This window comes from Protopterus annectens, chromosome 1.part1, assembly GCF_019279795.1.
Source record: "Protopterus annectens isolate FY-2018-M chromosome 1.part1, PAN1.0, whole genome shotgun sequence".
NCBI classification, from domain to species: Eukaryota; Metazoa; Chordata; order Ceratodontiformes; family Protopteridae; genus Protopterus; species Protopterus annectens.
Window position 1 is genome coordinate 1,543,656,218 of NC_056726.1, and position 25,200 is coordinate 1,543,681,417.

Genomic DNA, 25,200 nt, shown 5'->3' on the forward strand with positions numbered 1-25,200 from the left:
CAGTTGACTTTTGGAACTAATCTGGCAGAGCTGCTAGAAAAGAAACTTACTTATAAAGGTAAAACTTTTGGACTGCAAACATTCCAGAGATTCCTACAAGTACACACAACTTGTGTATATACACACACACACACACACACACACACACACACATGCACACACGCACACACGCACACACACACACATACACACACACATGCACACACACACACACACATATACACACACACACACACACACACACACACACACACACACACACACACACACACACACACACACACACACACACACACACATACACACACACACACACACACACACACACACACACACACATACACACACACACACACACACACACACACACACACACACACACACACACACACACACACACACACACACACACACACACACACACACACACACACACACACACACACACACACATATACACACACACACACACACACACACACACACACACACACACACACACACACACACACACACACACACACACACACACACACACACACACACACACACACACACACACACACACACACACACACACACACACACACACACACACACACACACACACACACACACACACACACAAACACACACACTCTCCCTAAATGCAAACGGCACTTCAGAAAGAAAAGTTACTATCGTTTCCTAAATGTTCAGACTGTAACTTACACACCACTCTGCCCAAACGGCAGTTCAAAAGAATCTGAATCCAGTAAAGAAATCCTCCTGCAACTTCTGCAGTTGAAAGAAAATAAACCTGCAATCCAATCCTCCTACGATATGTATTCAAACAGGCGGGTGTTCAGGAAGTTGCAAAGCTGATGCAATTGCACACCCGGGATGGTTGAGACGTTGCAGGCTGCAAAAGTGAGGGGGCATCCCTCCCCCCTCACTCTATGGTTCCGGTGCCCATGTAATTATGTAGATATACATATATATATATATATATATATATATATATATATATATATATATATATATATATATATATACATACAGATAGAAATGTGTATAGCATTTCCATATGGGAACAAAATCTTGAACCACTCACTACAACATAACAGACCATAAGCACTGTTAATGGGGGCGGGGGCTCAAATGAGGGAGAACTGGTAATTAGTGCTGCACTCCCTCCCTTTACAGCCCTAATAGATATGCTGTGCAATCCAGTATCCAGCACATGCAGTTCTTGACTTCAGAACCCTCCAGAGCACAACTACAATGCTTTAACAGTAAGCCAATTCACCTGACAAATGTCAGGGCAATATCTGTAACATATCATGCAGAAAAGTCATTCTACCATAGGGAATGTACAATGTGTAAGGAGTACACATTACAATGGTGCAGATATACATATCTATACATTGACAAAAAAAAAAAAAAAATTATATATATATATATATATATATATATATATATATATATATATATATATATACATATGAGATATATATATATAGGCATATACACATATACACAGACAAAAGCTATTAGTAGCCATACATATCTACAAGTAGTGTGGAAGTACTGGGTGCAAAGTATATCCCTCAACCACAAGCCCTGTTACTGCCACCTATGAAATGTGTACTGTGGCAACCATTCTCACAAATGAGAATACTGTCATTAAACATATACCCACTCACAATTCAAAGGACATGACACCACACACAGGTATGCATACTCAAACAACCTTTATTTGTGTACTATACAATAATGTATGCCATTACTTACAGCAGATAAATTTTGAAATATGTAATCAGTGATGAATGCATAAGGTGGACTGTCAGTGTGTGTGTGTGTGTGTGTGTGTGTGTGTGTGTGTGTGTGTGTGTGTGTGTGTGTGTGTGTGTGTGTGTGTGTGTGTGTGGGTGTGTGTGTGTGGGTGTGTGTGTGGGTGTGTGTAAATGTGTGTACTGTTATGCAATGCTGTATAGGTCTTAAAGTGTGTATTTGTTTCTCCCACAGGTGGCGAGGTGAGTGAGGGTCCCTCCTGCATGCATTCTGAGGTTGGTGTCCGTACAGACACTGACAATGATGGTACTGTTGAGGCACATGTGGGGATGTCAGAGGCCGACACTGCGCCATCATTTGTCATCCCCTCCTAGCCATCCCAAGCCTGCACACAGTTATAGTGTCCATACAAACCCCATCACAAGTGGCCATAGCAGAGGGGCAGTTGGTGGTTGGTGCCAGTGACTAGGAAAGATTGGTTTCAATGCTAACAGTCACAGTCAGCATAGCCAGATGTCCAACAGGGCACCGCATCTGCAGATGTACTGTGGTGCTTGTGGGAGGGCCGCTGGTCATCATGCCCCTGGCAGATGCACCACAACTGGTCCACCAGGAGCATATTTCAGCCTGTCATGGAGGCACAGGCACATATGGAAATGTACAGCAGACAGGGCCTGAGGCTGCAGAGGGCTGCTTTCTCATCTGTAAGAGACAACATCCATGAACTTGCTGCTGACCTCCGTGAACATAATGAGATCATGGATAGACAGTGGAGTCAGATGGTAGGCCTCCTTGACTGTGGTATGTCCCGTGCTTGAACATGTGGTGGGAGTGGTGAGATGGCTGGGTGGACGTAAGCTAGAAACACCAGCAGCTGGCGGTCAACGTGGACATTCTAGGATGCCAAGCCGCTCCTGTAGTGGCAATACCTGCCCCAGCACACCACTGGGGGTGCTGTCCACACCACACCACAGCAGGCCTTGTGCACATGCCCTGGCCAGTCCCAAGTGGGACATGGTTCCAGCGGACATCTGTCATCATTAGGGGAGAGTAGCACCTCAAGGTCTGTACCTGCACATGCCCATGCAACCCCTGGCAGGCACAGTCAGCGTGTCCGTGGCTGGAAGTGGTGAACTGCACACCCTGCCAGGTATGATCTGTAGCTGTCCAACAACACCTGTATAGGGCAGCCACATGGCAGAACTGTGTGCATGCATACCCCCACACTATGCAACCACACCTAGGGCAGTCCCATATCGACACACACAACACATCACCACGCCCTGATCAAAAAACTAAACTCCTCACTCACACACATGGTAACAAATGTATGGACCACCCTCAGCCTCTGGCAAATCAGCAACACTCCCTGTGCATATGATGATACCTGTGCCACATACTTGTCATCCAAAACATTGATGCATGGACATGCTAATATGGTTCTGATGCACACGGTGACTGTAATAGAGTGCTGCAATGTACTGCAGTGTAAGATTGTGTCAGGAGTAATGTGTAATGCATACATGTCAGGTAGTGTAGCCATCCAGCTATGATGCATTTCAGCTGTTAGTAACACTGATTGATTGTGATCTCCATAATGCTATCCATTTGTGTTGTAGGTGTACATGTGTCAGCAGGAGGATGGTCTGCAGTCATATTCCACAAGAGTTATGGTACTGTGGTGACACCATGGCCATGACATATCCAGTGTACAGTTGCACACATGTCACAGGTTTGTATAACAGTTATTGCCTGTGCCATATTGACAGGTTACCCGATGGGACATGTATAACCTGCAACCTTATGTCAACCCATCCACATACACACACATCCTTACTTGGCAACACTGTGACTAGACCCCTACTTAGGTATGTAGTGCTACTGAACTGTGTGGCTTTCATTGCACACACCACACAATGTTTAGGGTGAGGTGTGTACCAGGTTACATGTTACATGCAGAACATCCACAGACATGTACAATATGTTAATGCGGGATTTAATGGTTGTATATGGAGAATACATAGTGTGTCATACCATCATATACACATTGACAGACACATAACAGGCAGACACACATCTTAGAGACCTGGGCATATTGGTGCTAGCTAACCAGTCCATGTGTCCAATGTGTTACAGGTAGGCTGCACACAGCACATGCGTAACTGGGCTGTATTGTTTTATCAGTTACCTGTATGGTTGATGGTGACAGTGGTCACCAGAAAGTGGTACGTGGGACATATATAGAGTGTACCATGGTGTAATGACAGTGTACACAGCACCCACATCCCCCACTGGATATTCTACACATTGGAACCCATTATGATACTCTGACATACCCACCATCACACATTGCCCATGATGGCAATACAACCCATTGTATATCACAACAGTGGTACTACAGGGATATGCATCTAATACACATGCCACAGCATAGTAGGGTGTTGCATTGTGATGCCTCACCTATGGGCAGTGACAACACTATCTGTACTACTCTGTGGCAATGTGTAGTGTAATAGGAGTATACCCCACAGATATGCAGACATGCACACATGCATACACTTGGCAGACCTCATTGGGTTTCCCATGCCTATCAACCCAATTTGTACAACACTGTTGTGCTGGTACTGCAAGGCACATATAGCTGTTAGGGAGGGGAGTGTAACAGGGTACATGTCATGTCCAATACAGCAGCGGCCACATCAGACTATGGCAATAGGAGTGGAGGTGGTTGTGAAGGCTGTCATGGAATTCCCAACTACAGGTGTACTAACATACAAACACTGCTATCCTCAGTAATCCACACGTACATGTGTCAGTACTGTGGTGCATTGCTGCAGGTGGTCATAGCTGTATACCTGGCTATTGTCCATAGAGGGATTGGATGTGCAGGGGGTGTGTGTACATTGGTATCATGCCACCTGCCATGTGCCAGCAGGCAATCTATCGACAGACTAATTAGTTAGTGACTGGCAGGGTGATAGTGACATGCATCAGCCAATCTTCTGGGTGCCTTCTACACATGGCCACTGAGGTGATCCAGTTGACATGTATTCAACATGTATTACAACACATGGTTAGTGTCTGTGATGGAGACCTGTACCCAAGCATGTTCAGTTGACTGTGGTAGTGTTGTGTAGGTACCCATGGCATGTGGCCCATACAGGGTGCTGTCTCCTATATGTTACAGGTAGTACACAGCTGGCCAGACATGTCAGTGTCAATCAAGCATAGGTTGTCTACACGTATCCCAGCTGGATACCTGCCATCTGCACATCTGTAGAGGGACTGACAGACACCAGTTTTGCGAGTAGCTCTGCAGTGGGATGAATGTGTCAACAGATGGATGTTTGACAACAATATGTATGCCATTACTACATGTAAGCCCTCACTAACATGTGCTGTACAGTTACATTCCAAGTGTCTGATTATTATCCAGTAGGGGATATATATGGTGACATAGCCCACACACCAGGAACACGACAGTGAGGCCCACAGGTGTGTTTGTTGTCAGTAGTAATGTTAGCACTCTACCCTTCCCTGGGACAACACTGTCGACAGTAGTAAAGCCATGTTACACTACATGCCAGTGTGACAGCACATACCCTGGGTTGCTACCCCTGCATGTTACACATTCACATGGATAACAGTGCTGTGCAGGTCTCATATACTTGTGTGTCCCAGACATGACACTCAAAACCCTTTGCTACTGTAATGACAGCACATAGATGCATGTACTGTACATGGCAGCACATACACTTATTATAGATGTCAATTCCCAGGATTTGACAAAGCCATGTATGTTATGCAGAGATAGTCTCTGTGTAGACAATATGCCACAGAGTATAGCTGGAGGTTTTCTAGATGGTCAGCGTAGGCCATCTGCTTTAGGCCTGTTATTCTTATAGTGAGGTATTTCCACTGCCTTCCCAGCTGTTGCAGATGTCTTGTGAGGTACATACCAAATGGAGCATTGTACTCTATACTGGGTGTAATGAGGGATGAGTACAGTGGGACAATTACCTCCTCTTTTCTGGATGTAAAGTCCTCAGTGATGAGGTGTGCCACATAGAAGGATTTCCTTACTGTTGTGGCAATGTGGTTAATGAAGGTGAAACCACTGTCCACCTGTGTCCCTATGTCACACTTTCAGTGTTTAGTGTACTGCCACCTATGTGGTAATTCATGAGTACATGTTTTTTCCCAAAGGGGATAACTATACATTACTTGGCATTAATCTTGAGCCCATGGCTCTGGCACCAAGCATCTGTTTCTGTAAAGCCATGTTGTAGAATATCCACATCATTCGGGAATGCAATACTGGCTCCCAGCTTGCAGTCATCTGTGAGCTTTGTTGGCCAGAGTTCTGTAGTGTTGGGCTGTACTTTAGGGAAGTAGATGCCAAACAAGAGTGGTCCCAGGACTGACCCTGAGGTACTCCACTTGTCACTTGTCTGGAGCAGGGATTGAACTTGGCTACTTTTACAGTTGGGGTTCCATCAGTAAGTCAGTTGGCAACCCATCGAGTGATGCAGGAGTTTATGGCCAGCTTTGTAAGTTTAACTATGTTTCCAGAGTGGGGGATGTTGTTGAAGGCCTTGGCCAAGTCCAGATAGGCTGTATGGACTGCCTTACCCTCTTCTACAGCTCCCGAGACTGATTCAAAGTAGTCAATCAGGTTCAGGAGACAAGATCGGCCCTTCATGAGCCCAACCTGGGTGGGGTCCAGTGTTTGCTGGTTGCCAATTTCTTTGTTTATAAGTTGCATGATAATGCATTCCATGCCCTTGCAGATCAGGCTCATCAGACTGATGGGATGGTAGTTCCCGGGATCCAAGGTGGATTCCCCCTTGTGGAGTGTGATAACTGTAGCGGTGCACCACACAGTGGGATCGAAGCATGAGGTGAGGCTATGAATAAACATGGCACTTAGGTGAGATGCAGGTTTATTTTGTAGTTCATATAGTACACAGCCCAGGATATCATCTGGTCCCATGGATGCTGTATTCCTATCAGTGAATACTGCAGTTTCCAGCTGTGTGGCCATGATTACTGGAATTTGGCAATCTTTTGGTACTGAGATGAGCCCTTTAGGGGGTGAGAGGAGGGTGAATGTGGCACTAAATCAATCTGCCGGGATATTGGCAAACTCCTTAGAATCAGGATATTTAATGCCATTCTGTTGTAGCTCAGAGCAGTTCTGAGCATTGCTGTTTAGATGCTGGACATAACTATAGAATGCCTTGTGGTTGTCTTTGGAAACTATGGCAATTATATTTATGTAACAAGCTGTGGCAGATTTTGTGGAATATCAACTTCTTACTGAGGCTGGTAAGGGAGCAGTTTGCATTATGGGATTATCGTTTTTTCTGCAACAGTTTAGTCCTTCTGTTATATAGTTTGTTTATAGCAGTGGCGCACAAGATTGGCTTCCTTTTTTGGAGGACAGCATCACGGTTCTAGTTGGGGATGGCACAATTCATGCACGAGTGGATGTGCTCATAGAGTGCCTTAGTGTAGGATTCACCAGTTGCACTTTCAGCTCCCATCTCCATGGGTGTCATGAAGTTTGTCACTTCTGACTTGAGTAGCATGGCGTTGGCTTTGGAGAGGGTTTTATGGAGGTTTCCTTACTGGCGGGTGGGGGTGGGATGTGGATGTCAATGGTGATTACCTTATGGTCAGACCTGACCAATGAGGGGTTGACCACTGGTGTGGAGCATCTTACTCCCATGTTAGTAATGACCAGGTCTAGGATATTGGAGACCATGGTTGAACAATGGATTCGTTGATCCAGGGGGTTGGAATTTATGAATTTCAGGAACCGCTGGTAAAAGGTGTTGGTACCCGAGTTGTTTTCCCAGTTAATGACAGGGTAGCTGGAATCACCCAGTATTATGGTGATTAGTTGTATCTTAATATTATCCAGTGTAGTGAGAATCTTGGGACATGGAGGGGGATCTGTAGCAAGCTACAAATTGGATTGCAGTCTTACCTAGCGTTAGTTGCATCTTTTGATTCTCAGATGCATTGTGTTGGGAACTAGGCCAGAGGTGTGACTAACCTTGGTGAATATGAATAGTGCTGTGGTCTTGGTTTGTTGCCCAAAATGTATGATAAGAGTTGTAGCCAGGTATTACAGGTGTGCTCTCTGGAGCGTTGAACCAGGTCCCAGTTACTGCACAGATATCGATGTTCCCCATTTGTAGGTGTGGCTCAAGACAGTGCCTTTTTAGGTTTAGACTTCTAGCATTGAATCGCATTACCTTCAGTTTTGCATGCTTGTATCTGTTACACTGGTGGTTTTGTCCTTTGAACCTTGCCTAGATAAGGCACTATGGGGGTGCCAAGACCTGTAGCCAGTAACCTGAATCCCAGGGGCAACAGGTGCAGACCAACTCTGGCAAAGCATTGTGGTTTGTAAATCATTTCATCCCAGGCAGACAGATATTGAATCCCCTTTGAATGACATCAGATGCTTAGCCACTTGTTGAAGTCATTGCTGTGTATATGTATATGTGTGAGGGTTTATATGTATGTATATATATATATATATATATATATATATATATATATATATATATATATATGTACATATATATATCCCCATATATGTATGTGGATATGTATATATCCATATATGTATGTGGATATGTATATGTGTATATATCTACATAGATATGTGGATATATGTGTACACATATATGTTTACCATATGTCCAGAACATGGAGTGGAGTCCTACCTCAGCACCAATAGTCCCAACCCCATAGTGCAAGGGGATGTCATGGATGTATTGTGGGTATATATGTAGACTGTTGCTACTGTCATAAGGGGTGATTTAACAGACATGTTGGGTGTGGGAGGTCACATCTGCTGTAGACATGTGCACCATTGCCTATGGACAGACATCCTAGGGGCATAATAGTACAGTACCACTGCTAGCATAGTAATGATCCTGTGGACTACAGCAGGGATATGACCAAAATATGTAGAGAGTCTGGTACTCTGTGGTCAATCTAGAAATATACACATGTCCCCTTCATGTGAGACATGTGGACCACGCCTCCCAATGTGAATGTTACTAGCCATGTACATGGGTATATCACAACAATACTAGGGTGCATATGCCCACAGAGTGTATGCACGCACACATGCAGTCTGTCCAGACACATAATACCTGGTGGTGCTTAAGTCACATGGCCACATACTACCTAGTAGATAGTGACATATATCTGTACAGCATATCGCTGCTTTTTCAGAAATACACAACAGTTATGCTGGTCTGGCAGCAGTATGTATTGCAAATAACTGGACATAACAGCACACTGGGTAATTACAGTAGGCTGCCAGGCATGTCACAAAGCACTGGGGAAACTGCAGGCAGACTGCCACAACACTGGGCTATATATTGTATGGGGGAATACACATGTACCTGTGTTTAAAGTGAGCTCGACATGCAGGTCACAGCAGAGCATAGCCGACACCTGTGAGAAAATGCATATCCATATCCAATGTCAATGCAGCCACAGCCACATATGATACACAAGCTTAATATGACACTGTAACAACTGATAAACGCCATCCTCATATTTGCCACTCACACACTGACCCTACATACACTGGTCATGGCACAGTGTGGTCTGGTGGCTGTCTGTGGTATGGGGCACATGTGTCTGGCCTACAGACATGTGAACCAGTAGGGTACTATGCACCGGAGCAGCAGGTAACATCAGATAGAATGGGACTGAGAACAATGATGTCTACCACAGTCTTTACAGTGCCCAAGATTTCTAAGCACAATACACATACTGGTGTCAATCATCCTAACTCAGGGGTCTGCAACCTGCAGCTCTGAAGCCACATGTGTCTCTTCCACCCTGCTGTAGTGGATCCCTGTACCCCTGAGGATTAATGGACACTCTACAGCACAAGACACACACACACACACACACACACACACACACACACACACACACACACACACACACACACACACACACACACACACACACACACAGAGTGATCAAGCAAATCCCAGCACAGGAACACAATTATGGACGTATGTTAGGTATTGTTCTTATACACTTTGTTATTTTATATCTAGTATAACTATATATAGAGGTAGAGTTCTACCTAATTGCAACTGCTAATATTTGGGTTACTTAGCGTGTAACACGCAGCTGTATTTTTGTGAGTTCTACCCAATGAAACCTGCTAATGTTTGGGTTACTTTAGCAGGTAACACGCAGTTGTAATAACTGTTTGAAACTTGTTGAGACTGTAAGTGTTTAGATTATTGTAGCGTGCTACACGCTGTAGATAGACCACCTGGAACTTGCTCCATCTCCCAAACTATCTCCAAGCTGATGTTCTTTTGTTTGGTTTGCTGGTACACTAATGTTGCACTCGTCACTTTAACTGTCAACCCCTTCCCATATATGGTTCTACTTGAACCCTGATGCAGTCGCTGAGTAACTCAGCGCTGCATGCAAATTTTTACCTTAGCTGTTAACTGCACATTTAAATTACTTCTAACTGTCTAGTCACTGAAATCTCCTAGCACATTTAGGTACTGTTATCTCTGATTCCTTTCCATGCTTGGCTATTCCATTAAGGTACTGATTGGGCGTAGCTATTTCTTTCAAAGCTGCCTGTTACCTTAGTTACAAGATTAATTACGTGAAATACCATACATAACATTGTCTGCTCGTAACCTCTGGATGCCTGCATTGCCTGCTAACCTATTTCTTTCATAGCTGCTGTTACCTCAGTTACACGTTTGGTTACGCTGAATTTTACAATTGTCTGCTTGTACCCTCTGGATGTCAGCATTGCCTGCTTATCTTCTCTTCTCTCTCCTTGTATATTCTAGCTTGTGTTCCTGCCTGCCCAGCCTAAAATCTATTGAAAGTACCCACCTGGACACCCAGGCTAAGTACCACCAATAAACGGACAATTCCAACCTACCTGAAGGCCTACCGCTCCCTGAATAGCTTCCATCACAGGGATTTTTTTTTAAAACATAACATTATGTGTACTGCTCTAACACTTGGTAGTAGTTAATTTGACTATAACTAGGTCACAGTATGCTTCCCTGCTAGGACAGCCAGCAGCCTCAACTCCTCCCCTCTCTGCTGCTTGATTTTCCAAGTTTTCACTACAATTTTCTCCTATCCCGACTGATGTTAACTCTCTCTACCTGATATCCCCCTTTCAGACCTCTACTGCATTAAACTGATTGGCCTCTAGGTGGCGCTCCCCTACCTTCTTACTGTCTCTATTTCTGTATCCATACTCTCCTGTCTCCCCTATACTACCCCTCAACATCTTTCATCTACTCCCCCCACTGTCCCAGGACTACCTACCACACTTTACTTACAAACACCCTTTCTTTGCCCCTTTTTTTTATAAAGCCCCTAGTTTTCTATCACTGTCCTTCATCTACATATATACTTACCTCTTCACTTTCTCTGAGCAGTCCTCCTTCTCAACACACTTCTCTGCAAAACTTACCTTGACTATCTCTCTTACTGATAGTCTTACTCACTCTCTCCTCCATTGACTCTTCCTGCTCCGTTCACCCTGTGGGCTCACTCCACTACCCTGCCCCCAATTTCCACCCGCTCCCGGCAGATCTACATTTATTCCTAAACAGACTCCTCCTACCACATCTACTATCCAATCATAGTCCTCCTCCTATTCCCCTCCCCCTTACTCTTTCATCAATCTAATATCCAATCATACTCCTCTTATTATTACCCTCCCCCTTATTCTCTCTTCAAAGTATACTCCTCCTCTTTTACCTCTCCCACTACAACTCCTCCCACTCCAATTCCTATACCTCCACACTCTCATTCTTCCACTGTCCTTTTCTACAATATCTAACTCTCTCTTTTCACTTAGACCATCCCCTCACAATTAGCATACCTCATTATTTCTCTCTCCACTATACATTAACCTACTCTGTCCTAACATGCCATACCAAATCCCCTCTACTATCCAATCCCCCAGCTCCCTTCTCATCCTACTAATACCTCTTTATCTTGCTACTTCTTACTCCCACAAAGCTCCTCCATTACTTCCTCCTACTCAAACTATCCCTAACACCCAACTACAATCTCTCCTACTCTCTCACTTTCACTCCATATCCTCCTCCCTTATTCCACCTAACCCACTACACCTCTTTCATCCTAAACTATTCTCTACCTCAACCAAAACTCTCTCTCTTAAACCTCTGCTAACCCCTGACAAACACCTACCATACAAACCTTATAAACTAAAACTTATCACCTCTAATGTCCTTGCCTTATCTGGAGACATTCATCCTAACCCTGGCCCTTGCCTCAACACAGACTACCCTTTCCCTCCCCCCTCTTCTTCACCCTCAACAAATAATACTTCCACCCCTTTCTCTTCTCCTCCCACTTCCCCTCTCAGCACTCTCAAGATCTTCACTATCAATGCCCAGAGTCTTAACAACAAATCTCACCATGTACAAGCCTGGATTAATCACAATCAACCCGATATCCTAGCCATCTCTGAAACATGGCTAAAACCCCATATTACTATCTCTGAAATCTTACCTCCTGGTTACCACATCCTCAGAAATGACCATTTAATCAAAAAAGGTGGAGGCTCTGCTCTAATCTACTCCAATCTTCTCTCTCTAATTCCCCTTCAAATCTCTACCCCCAAATTCAAAAATTCTAAAATCACTGCAAGCCTTCTCCATTTAAATAAACATAAAAATATCTGCTTTATTTCTTTATATATCTCCCCTGGCAACAATATCTCCACCCTTGAAAATATTCTATACTGCGCCTCAACTGAAATAAAATACGAAACTTATATTCTAGGTGATGTCAATATCGACTGGAATAAAATCAACACGCCATCCCCCTCACTATCCATTAACCTTTTCAACTTCACCCAAGTAGTCCTTTCAACAACTCGCCCTAACAAAAATCACCCCCAGGGTCCATCATAGATTGGATTCTAGTCTCCCATCCTAACAAAATCACTCTATGTGGCACTATCCCTGACACCTTCAGTGACCATCTCCCTGCCTTCATACATCGATCAGCTACCTCCATCCAACACCAACATCTCTATGTTCAAACTCACAACCTCAGCAACTTCAACCCCTTAATTTTTTCTAACATCTTTAAACAAATTAACTGGCAACCCCTAAACACTCTCCCACTTGACAACACTGTTGAGCATTTTAACTCTATCTTCATAAATACTCTTAACTCCCTAGCTCCTCTAAGAAAAAAACAAATCAAAGCTAATTCCGCTCCTTGGCTGACCAAAGAAACTAAACAAATTATGCATCACAGAGACAAATCCTGGAAGCTCTGTTAGAAAAATAAACTGTCCTCTGCCTTGCTCCAATACACCCAACTCTGCAACCAAGTAAAAAATCTTATTACCAAGGACAAAAAAACTACTATAATAAACTTCAGTCCAACAACAATAAGAACCCAAAACAATTCTGGAAATTGGTCAACTCCCTTCTCCATCCCGGATCACTGAACAATCCCTGTCCTGACCCTAGTTTAACTGACCGTGAACTTAGCTCCCATTTCAACACCTTCTTTACCGAATCCATAGCTAAGCTAACTAAAACATTCCCAAATAAGAATCCACCTAACTCCGTCTTCACAACACCCAGCAACCCAAATAACAATCCCCTTAATTTCTGTCTCATACCTGTTTCCACCATTTTTTATAAAAAAGCTTCTATCCAAGCTAAAGCCATGCTCTAATGCCCCTGACAACATTCCCTCCTCCTTCCTCAAACATGCAGCTGAAGGTGTTGCTCTCCCAATTAGTATTCTGATTAATAGATCTTTAAATGAGTCATACGTACCAAAACTCTGGCATTCTGCCTTCATTCTACCTCTTCACAAAGGAGGCAAAAGCACCACTGTTTCCAACTTCCGTCCCATCGCCCTACTCTCTCCGATATCTAAAATTCTAGAAAAATGTGTCCACCACCAACTTTTGCCTTATCTAATTCAAAATCACCTCCTAACACCTACCCAGCACAGCTTCCATACTGGCCACAGTACCATAACTGCCTTACTATCCTTCCTAGAAACTGTCAATCAAGCCCGAGACTCTGGACTCATTGTATCCACAGTACTGCTAGATCTTTCAAAAGCCTTTGACACCATCTCCCACACTCACCTTCTCCATCATCTCACCAACCTCAATCTCTCCCCTAATACTCTATCCTGGTTCTCCAGCTACCTAGCTGACAGATCACAAGCTGTCAAATGGAAGAACTCCTCCTCCTCCTTCTTGCCTACACCTACTGGCGTTCCTCAGGGGTCCATCCTTGGACCATGCTTTTCAACATCTTTATAAATAACCTTCACACCGTCATCCCTGACACCACAGTCATCCAATATGCTGATGACTCTACCTTGGTCTGTGCCACCCCCAACTTTTCTGAATTACTGACCAAAACTCAATTAGCCTTTTCCACTACAGAGAACTGGATGCACCAAAACCACCTTTCCCTCAACTCCAATAAATCTAAAATACTAATTTTCCTCCCCTTCAAGGTTTCCTCCTTCGACAAAAACACTTTCAATGTCCTAAGCCAAACTAACACTGCCATTGAAGTGGTCCCCTCTGCAAAACTCCTTGGCATTACCTTAGATGAACACCTCAAATTCGATCTTCACATACAACAAAACATAAAGAAACCCCACCAAAAGCTAGGTATGCTATATAGGAACAATCACTTTCTTTCCAACTCCTCTGGGCATACCCTGGCAATCACCTACCTCCTACCTTCCCTGCTATATGGAGCCCCTCTTCTAACCAATCTGTCTGCTACCAACACCTCTAAGCTCAAAGCTTGCTACAATAAGATCTCTAAATTTGCTACCAAATCCAAAACATCAACTCACCACTGCCTCAGCCTACAATCTCTGAACTGGTTAGAACTCCCCAACCATCTAGACTATCTACAACTAACCACTGCTCACAAGTTAATATTCTCCCTTGATAAATGCCCAGCCCTAAAAAACATCCTTCTTCCATACATCCCAAACAGATCTCTGAGATCTGAACACCAAAATCTAATCTCCATCCACAAACCAAAACATCCCGCTGGCCAGCATCTACACTCCTTCTCCCTAGGTAAAAAATTTAACTCTCTGCCTCCTTCACTTAGGACTATACCCAACAATGAATGCTTCAAGACCCAACTCTTCGTTCACCTATCTTCCAAATGGAAATGCTCCTGCCTTCACCCCACATAAAATACTGGGATCCCACTAGGCTCTCCTAACTCCCATTCCACTATACTCTCTTACTTATTCTTATTGCTCCAGAGATCCAGAACTAGCAGACTCCAAGCATATAAATATTGTAAATTGTAAATTTTTCACTTGTAACTTTCATTGCATTGTATTACTGATGGAACTTTTTCTCACCTTGTATTTTAACCTTTTTTGTATTGTATGTCACTTTGTAACCTGATTTGTACTATTGCTGATGGAGCTTTTCTCCCCTTGTATTTTAACCTTTTTTGTATTGTATGTCACTTTGTAACCTGATTTGTACTATTGCTGATGGAGCTTTTCTCCCTTGTATTTTAACCTTTTTTGTATTGTATGTCACTTTGTAACCTGATTTGTACTATTGCTGATGGAGCTTTTCTCCCCTTGTATTTTAACCTTTTTTGTATTGTATGTCACTTTGTAACCTGATTTGTACTATTGCTGATGGAGCTTTTCTCCCCTTGTATTTTAACCTTTATTTCATTGTATTGCTTATGGAGCTTTTCTCCCTGGGCTTCCACTGAAAATGGGCACTTCTTGGCCCAGTGGACTTTCCCGGTAATCAAACTGATAATAAAATAATAAATAAATAAAATAATATATGAAACCGTATATGCCCTGCTGTGTCCATTTTTGGAGTCTGATGGTTGTTGTGCCTCCCGATGAATTTAGTTTGGTGGGTGAGGTGTCAGGACTGGATCTGTGGATAGTGATGGTTGCAGACCCCTGCCCTATGTACAAGACCACAGTATTGTACACACAAACACAGAATGTCCAAGTAATGTCCTCAGAAACAACCCCTACTACACACAACATGTCCAGCAGTCTGTTATCTGACTGGCTTGTTATCAGGTATGATGTCAAGAAATAATGGTGTACAGAACATATGCACCATATGTATGTGGGCTTCATCTGTACAGCACATGTGTGCACCTCTGCAGTCTACAGGTCAGTGTATGTAACAGTGTTATATACCCCTGTAAGTCAGTGTATGGGGGGGGGGGTACACCACGAGTATCCTAGGATGTTACAACATGTGAAGAATACCAGTAGTAAGCTGCCTTAAGGTATACGGATGTACATTACCACACATTTCACCTTGGGAACACTGCTGGCCTACTGCTGGTATCCTAGGGTGTTACAACATGTGAGGAGTACCAGTAGTAAGCTGCCTTAAGGTATGCGGATGTAAATGACCACACATTTCACCTTGGGAACAGTGCTGGCCTACTGCTTACTGCCATCAGTGTGATTGTGATGATTGCAGTTGTGCATTGTTATGTGACAGATACCGGCCATTGTGTCAACCCAGGTCGTTTCCCCCTAGAGATTGCGTGCAGAGTGTATGTAGAGGCCGCTGGGCTACACATCTGCATTACATACTGTTGACTGCTTGTTATCCTGTGGCCCAGTCTGTCTTCCCTGTTGTACTACTAGAAGGCCTTGGCATGGACACCAACAGATGTGATGTTTTTGGATTACTGTAATAAATGATCTGTTTGAGAGCTACATTACTCTGTATATATTTCAAAGCATAATCAGCTATATGACATGGCACATACAACTCTAATAGTACACAAATAAACCTTCCTTATGTATACAAACCTGTTTGTTGCGTTACATCCTTTGAATTCTCTGTGGGTATATGTTTCAGGCAACAATTGTCTTTGGTATGGGTGACTTATACACTGTCCATCGGATGAGATTGCAACTGTAGGGATACTGGCTGTTCAATATGGTGTGCACCCTCTGACTATGTATCTTCCTAAACATACCCCTGTGTATGTATGTGTACGTACATGTATATATATATATATATATATCTATATAGGGTCTATATTAGAAGACCGAAGATGCATTCTTTTGAATGTGTCTTGGTCGAACTTAAAAGGCAGAAAATGGAAAATATCAAAGCGGCTGTTAAGCGGGTTCTTTCTCTGGGAAAGAATTTGCTTGGCCTCTTTGGTATTTTGCCATTTTTGGCACTGTAGTGCAGTCTCGGAGTTGGTATATTTAAGTAGGGGGGGTGTGAGGGGCAAACCCCGCCACTTAATGTAATGTTTAAATTAATTTTTATTTATTTATTATTTGTTGGAACAGTGATTTTTTTCCCTTGGAAAAAAGTCATTGTTCTGACACTTCGACATTGTAAGCTTTCGCTTACATAGTGTCAATCAATCACCGTTCGCTTTTCAGTGATTTAATATAGACCCTGTATCTATCTATATATATATATATATATATATATATATATATATATATATATATATATATATATATATATATATATACATATATATATATATATATATACATATATATATATATATATATATATATATATATATATATATATATATATGGTCTACTTCATTTGATCAAAATTTCATTTGCCCTAAACCCATTTGATCGAAATTTCATTTGATTGAAAACCAGTATTCAAGGCAAATAACAGGTATTTGTCCCACTCCCCAATGTCGTGCGACCCTGGAGGTGGTATATATAGTTAGGGGGGTGTGGGGGGTGCAGCCCCCCCACATTGGGGGGGGTGGGAGGAGAAGCCCCTCCCATCTACTTTCGATTAAAATCTGTACTTTTTGTGTTATTTTCTTATATTAAAGGAAACTAGGTGGGGTCTGCACTCCCCACACCCCCCCAACTATATATACCATGTATGAGACATGGGTTGAGAGTGTGCTCTGGGTAATACTGGGGTTGCTAACTGTGTTTGCCTGGCCTTGATGTCACATGTATGGGTATGGTTTTACACCCCAGCCTCTCATCTATTTCACACCTGTTATCCCTGTATGGTGGACATTGTGATCTATAGTAGGGCCACCATATAAGAAATATGCAAAACCTGCTCCACATTGGCCACAGGTGTCGCACACTCACACCCACCTCCACACAGGATACGAGTTACAAGCAAACACACACACACACACACACACACACACACACACACACACACACACACACACACACAACTGTCATGTCTGGGAGTAGAACCCTTACCTAACAAGTTTATTACACTACAGCACTACACAGTTATAGTATGCGCCATGGAGGTTACTGGAGTACTTTTTCCCCAAAGGTGTATTTCACACTGAATGACATCAGCAGAATTGCCAAAGTAGGTCATTTGAAATGTACTGCATGTGACTAGCCTAAAATGCATTGCTCCCCACACAGAGAGTGACACACACACACAAAACATCCACAACCAATATGTGTGTGTGTATAGAACCCCTAACAGAGGTCTATATCACACTACAGCATGGAGCTGTTATAGGAAACACCATGCGGATTACTGGGAAACCCTTCCCCAAAGGTGTATTTCACAATGAATGACATCAGCAGGATTGCCAAAGTAGGCCATTTGAAATGTACTGTGTGTGATTAGCCTAAAATGCAATGCTCCCTACACAGACAGTGACACACACAAAAACATCCACAACCGACATGTGTGGGTATAGAATCCCTAACAGAGGTCTATATCACACTACAGCATGGAATTGTTATAGTACGCACCATGGGGATTACTGGTAAACCCCTCCCCAAAGGTGTATTTCACAATGAATGACATCAGCAGGATTGACAAAGTAGGCCATTTGAAATGTACTGCATGTGACTAGCCTAAAATGCATTGCTCCATACACAGACATTGTAACACACACAAAACATCCACAATCACCATGGGTGTGGATGGAACCCTAACACAGTTCTAAATCACACTACAGTAGTACACAGTTATGGCATGCACTATGGAGATTACTGGATTACAACCTTACCAGAGGTGTATTTGTAGGTAGGTGTCATCAGCAGCCTTGCCAACGTTGAGCATATGACTTGTAGGGAGTGTGAGTACCCTAGACAACACACACACACACACACACACACACACACACACACACACACACACACACACACACACACACATCATGTCTGGGATTAGAACACCTACCTAACTACTTTATCACACTACAGCAGTACACATTTACAGGATGCGCTACAGAGATTACTGTGCTACAACTTTCTCAGAGGTGTATTTCTAGGTGGATGACATCAGCAGCCTTACCAAATTTCAGTATATGACTTGTAAGCAGTGTGAGTACCCTAAAAACCATTGCTCTCTACACTGAAAGAGTCAGAGACACACACACATACACACACACACACACACACACACACACACACACACACACACACACACACACACACACACACACACACACACACACACACACACACACACACACACACACACACACACACACACACACACACACACACTTGCCATGTCTTGGATTAGAACGTCTACCTGACTACTTGATCACACTGCAGCAGTACACAGTTACAGGACACACTATAGAGATTACTGGGCTACAATCTTCCCAGAGGTGTATTTCTAGGTGTATTACATCAGCAGCCTTGCCAAGATTGAGCATTTGAATTGTTGGGAGTGTTGTTGTGTCTTTCAGCTTTACCCGGTTAGGGGTCACCACAGCTGAACTCCGGTCCACTAATGACTGGCAGTAGATTTTTACATGCCAAGTTGCCAGCCCTGACGCACAACCTTCAATGAAGGTACGCCCATTCACGCATGCCTCCACACAGAAGATGCTCTAGCTGAGAATCGAACAGGACAACGTCTTACTGTGAGGCGACAACACTACCACAGCACCACCACTGCAGTCTTGACTACCCTAAAAGCATTGCTTTCTACACAGTCAGTCAGGAAGACAGAAACACACAGTTGCCAAGTCTTGGATTCAAACTCCTACCTAACTAACTTATCACACTACAGCAGTATGCAGTTATAGGACAAGCCACAGAGATTACTGGGCTACAATTCTCTCAAAGATGTATTTCACATTGGATGACCTCAGCGGGCTTTTCATAGTAGGGCTATAGGGAGGGCAGTGTGTGTGCATGGGCCATAATCTGTTCATCTAGGGGTTGACACGCCACATGCGGACACACACAGGGTCATATTTCACAGGTACGTGTATACAGCTGCTAGATGACTACTTCCTTGTACAGTCATGTTGCACAGCTGGCACATGCAACACATAGTCTGTAATGCTGACAGATACTGGTGACTGGTATCTGCAGTGAGAGGCCATCTGCACCTCATGTGTTTGGGGCCCTTTGGCTGTGTGCTGGGTAGGACAGGCCTGGATGGCTCCTTGTCATAGTCACCCTCTTCCACACGTCTATGTCCATCTACCTTTGGCTTATTATAGTGTGTTGTCCTTACATATATGAAACACTAGAGGCCAGCATGAGTAGTTCCACGACTTTATTGGTAATTTTATAATAAATTGCAAAAGGACATAATAATGTCCAAATATCAAAACTCAAACCGGTTTCGGCTGATGCCTTCTTCAGTGAGAGAAAATGAGTTACCTAAACCAGCAAACTAGTTAATATTTATATATTTACCCAGCCAATAGCAAAAGAAGGTATGGTCCATACACTCTGAATAATTTATTACATAGCAAACCAGGCTATAGTGAACAAAAAACAAAGGAAGACATATTCCTAAAGTGCCCTTAAACATAATCAATAAGTTGATGTTTGGTATATAACATAAAAAATATGCACTTTTATAGCAAAAAAACATTAGCTGATGAGTTCATAATCTGTCTTAATGTGCACAATTTAACAATGGTTAATAATTATGCAACCTGGCAATAATATATCATCTTATATTTATAAGAATGAATAAACAATATCTCTGAGTCCTATAGTCTCATAATAATAAATAAAGGAGTATACTCATCATAAATGGTCATTGAGACCTGGTGGAAATAGAGCTCCGAGATGAATAATCCAATACTTTTCTTTATGACTAAGTATACTTGGCCATCCTTGTTGATTATGCCCATTGCCAGTAATTTTATCAATGACTGTAAACATGAATTTAGCTGTGGGGTGTTTGATGGTATGTTGGTAAAGAGCATTCATCGATTTCATATTATGAATGTCACTCCGATGTTCACCTATTCTTCTTCTTAGTGAACATGAGGTTTTGCCCACATAGAAAGCAGAACACTGACATGTGGCCAAGTAAATGACCCAGCTGCTAGAACAATTACCAAATATCCTAACGTCATAAACTTTGCTTGTGTTGGTACTGGTAAATTGTTTAAGCTTGCTCACCTGATTACATGAAGAGCAGTGGCCACAAGGGAAAGTTCCCAGGAGTTCATCCCCTATTATAGTCAGTTGTTTGTATTTGGCCCCTCCACTCTCTCTCTGTTTGTAATGTGAGAATAATGATCCCAAGGTTTTCCCTCTCCTATATGATAATTGACATTTATTACCCAGGATACTACGAAGATAGTCATTTGCTAAAAAAATGTTCCAATTGTCATTCAGAACATTCCTAACCACCTGGTGGTTCCTACCAAAGGTGGTAATAAACCTAAGAGTAGTGTCCATTGAGTTATGTGTATGGTCCTTATATTCTAGCAAGGTTTTCCTGTCTTGTTTGTCTGTCCATGCACTGGCAGAAGCAATATCAAAGTTACAACATCCCCTATCCAAGAATCTATTCCACAGATCTACTTTAGCATTCTCATAGTTGATATTAGAAGAACTGATCCATTTAATTCTCAAATATTGAGATTTGGGGATATTATGGATGGTGTGGCGCGGATGCATACTAGATGCATGAAGTAATGAGTTGAATTGTGGATATTTGCGATGAATCTTGGTACCTAGAGTATGGTCCTCATTCCGATACACAGTAACATCCAAAAAATTGATATGATAAAGATGAGATGTAATAGAGAACTCAATACCCCATATATTGCTGTTAAGATATTCCACAAATTCATTAAGATATGTTAAGTCAGCACGCCACACCATCCAACAATCATCAAGATATCTCCGCCAGATATATAAATATTAACTAGTTTGCTGGTTTAAGTAACTCTTTTTCTCTCACTGAAGAAGGCATCAGCCGAAACCGGTTTGAGTTTTGATATCTGGACATTATTATGTCCTTTTGCAATTTATTATAAAATTACCAATAAAGTCGTGGAACTACTCATGCTGGCCTCTAGTGTTTCTTCTTGATTTGGTTTGGCCGAGCATGCTGTACGTGCAAGGCGTGCTGTTTGGACTTGGTTTGTTGGCTCTCGCTGTTGGCGTCTAGTTCCACTTTTGGTAGGAGAGGACTCCTCCCCTGGAAGATTATTGCATTATACCAGCGTTATACCAGCATTATACCAGCGAATTTTTGGGTCTATATACTATTGGAATTATTTATCTTTTGGCTATTTTGGCTTATGTTTGGGTGAACGTACATGTGCGATGGATTGCTTTTTGCGACAAGGAGCGAGTGTTTATGCGGAATTCAGGTACTGAATATTCTATATAAAACAGGATTCTTTTAGACATTTGGGGTTGATAATGACTCATTAAAAGGAAGGTGAAGCAATGGATGATTTACACGTATTGACATTTGACTTTGTGGACTACAGCGCTCACGCATTGGAATTACACTGTAGAGGGCCTATGGTTTATCTGGAAGCATGCCATTAATCTTTGTGTAGAACATTGTTTGGTCTATCTTTCACCCAGGTTTGGACTTAAATATATTTTATGGACATTTAATGTCGCTCAGCCCGCTGTGGCATGTTCTTTGAGGCAAATGGTTAATGAATGTCATTGTGTATATATACAACATGAGAAATGGATTATTGAATATTTTTGGTCAATTGTTGGGAGCAGTTAGGCTGTTGATACATCATTGGGCATACCCTCTTAAATAACTTTTTATGCATGATTTTGCTTGTTTGCTAGTCATTTATGTATCATCTTCAGGGATAGTTAATAGGTTATCATTTAACAATATAAGTCCCCCATATATTTTCATTTAGGCATATCAGCACATTCTAATATTGTATTTTGAGGGAATTTTTTCTGTCTACAGACTACAAGTGCTACTCAGACGTTGTTATTACTTTGAACCCATTCTGTGAATCATTCATGATTATTAGTATTGTGTTTCTGATTTTAGATTTATGGACATATAATGGGGCAATGAGTATGTGACGTTTGATAATATCACAACAGTGGATTATTTATTTCATTCTGATCAAGTGGTGTTTTGATTTTTCAGCTGCAAGCATCACTGTTCAATAACATTTTGGTAAAATACAACATTTGTAATAGCAAAATAGAGGAACACTAAGTAAATCCATCCCCATTTGTAGAATGTGTTACAAGAGTTATTGAATGCACAGGTGCCTTATTATTACATTCTTTTTCCCCAATGCTATCATGGTGATAGGAAGGTGTAGTCATTGTGGATATATATCATACTAGCTCTATTTAAAGTACTGGTCTGATTTGTCCTATGTATCATTGATAGTTATAATTCTACATATATTGTGTGGAATAAATTGGTCACTTTTTCTGGCCCTGCCCCTGGTCTTTCCATTGGGATTTGCTGAGGAAACTTTCATTTGAATTGTTGTGATATTAGTTTTTGGACAACCTATACTAAATTAAGTAATGGATCTTGATAAAATATTGGATGGGTTGTGTGCTGATAGGGAGGATATTGGTGTGTTTGGATTAGACCAAATCCCAAGCAACAACCAAAGTCAACCAAATTGTAATATTTCTGATAGTTGTGAATTGGCTTTTCAGAGTTTAGAGAAAGGCCTGAAAGGGCTAAGAGCTAATATATGGCATCTCAGGCTATTTAGGGCTTATTTGCATAAAAATCTGGCCCCTAGAGGCCTTTGTATAAAGCTACGACCAATAGTCAGCAGATCTGAACAGAGGCTGACTGATGAATGGGAACAGGCATTGCAGAATGGCTCTATGATCTGTGTCAAAATCTTAGCTTCTTACTTTGAAAGGATTATTAACTTAAGTGTATCAGAAGTCAAGGATTTGAGTACAGAATGTAAAAAATTCCAGTCTAGTACCAATTATCATGACTCAGTGGATAGGTTGTCCAAGGAACTAACCACATATGACAAAATGATAAGGGACAGAAAAGTTAAAAAATTTAACAGGGATGTTATGGACTACAATAAGTGACATCCTTTTCAAATACAAAGGACAGTGAGATTTCAGGACTCGGCCCCAGGAACGGCCAGGGGCAGGACCAGAAAGAGACCAAGATCCATACTTAAACATAGGGACAAATCTTATACCAGTACATCAGGGGAGGAGTCTTCATATACCGATAGTGAGGGTGGAACATTGGTCAACTCACCTTTAAAGAAAAAAATGAATACCAACATCCCTTTAGGAGTGGTAGGAAATATAGAGGGGGGAGGAAACATACCAATCGAAATAGGAACAGAATCAATGACAGGACTGATTCAGTCCTTACTGAAACATTAACAACAAAGTTCAACAATGTTCTAAATTTATCTGATACTGTACTGACTGATGACCAATACAAAATACTTAATAAAGGATTGGGTTTTGTACCTAGTTTTTTCTCTGATCAATATCAAATTGCATTGGATGTGTTGGACTATTGTCGACGTCTTAATCTCAAAATATTTTTTTCAGAATAAGACACATTAAATACTCAAAGATCTGCTGGATTTAGATTTCAAAAATCTTCTTTTCAATCACCCATGAATAAAAATGTTGCCATTTTTCAACAGGCAGTACTTAAGGATTTGCATTTCCCTCATTTGAAATGTCATATTTCACAAGACAACATTAATTTATCTGAGAAGAGGGCTTTGACTGAACTTAGGCAAAATCATAACATTGCTATACTCCCAGCTGATAAGGGAGGAGCTGTGGTTATTCTAAATATGGATTATTATGTCCAAGAGGGACTCAGACAACTATCTGACTCCAAATGTTATATGTACATGGGTATTGATCCTACACATCGGTTTCAGAAGGAGATTGATGTATTTCTTGACTCAGCGGTGGAAGAAGGTATTATTACAACTAAAACAGCGCAATACCTTAAAGTTAAGGATCCATCAAAGCAAATTCTGTATCTACTCCCAAAGATACATAAATCCATTACTCATCCTCCAGGTAGGCCCATAGTATTGGGTAATGGTTCACTTACGGAACCATTATCGGTATTCTTAACCCAATATCTTAAACCACTTCTGGGACATATAAGGG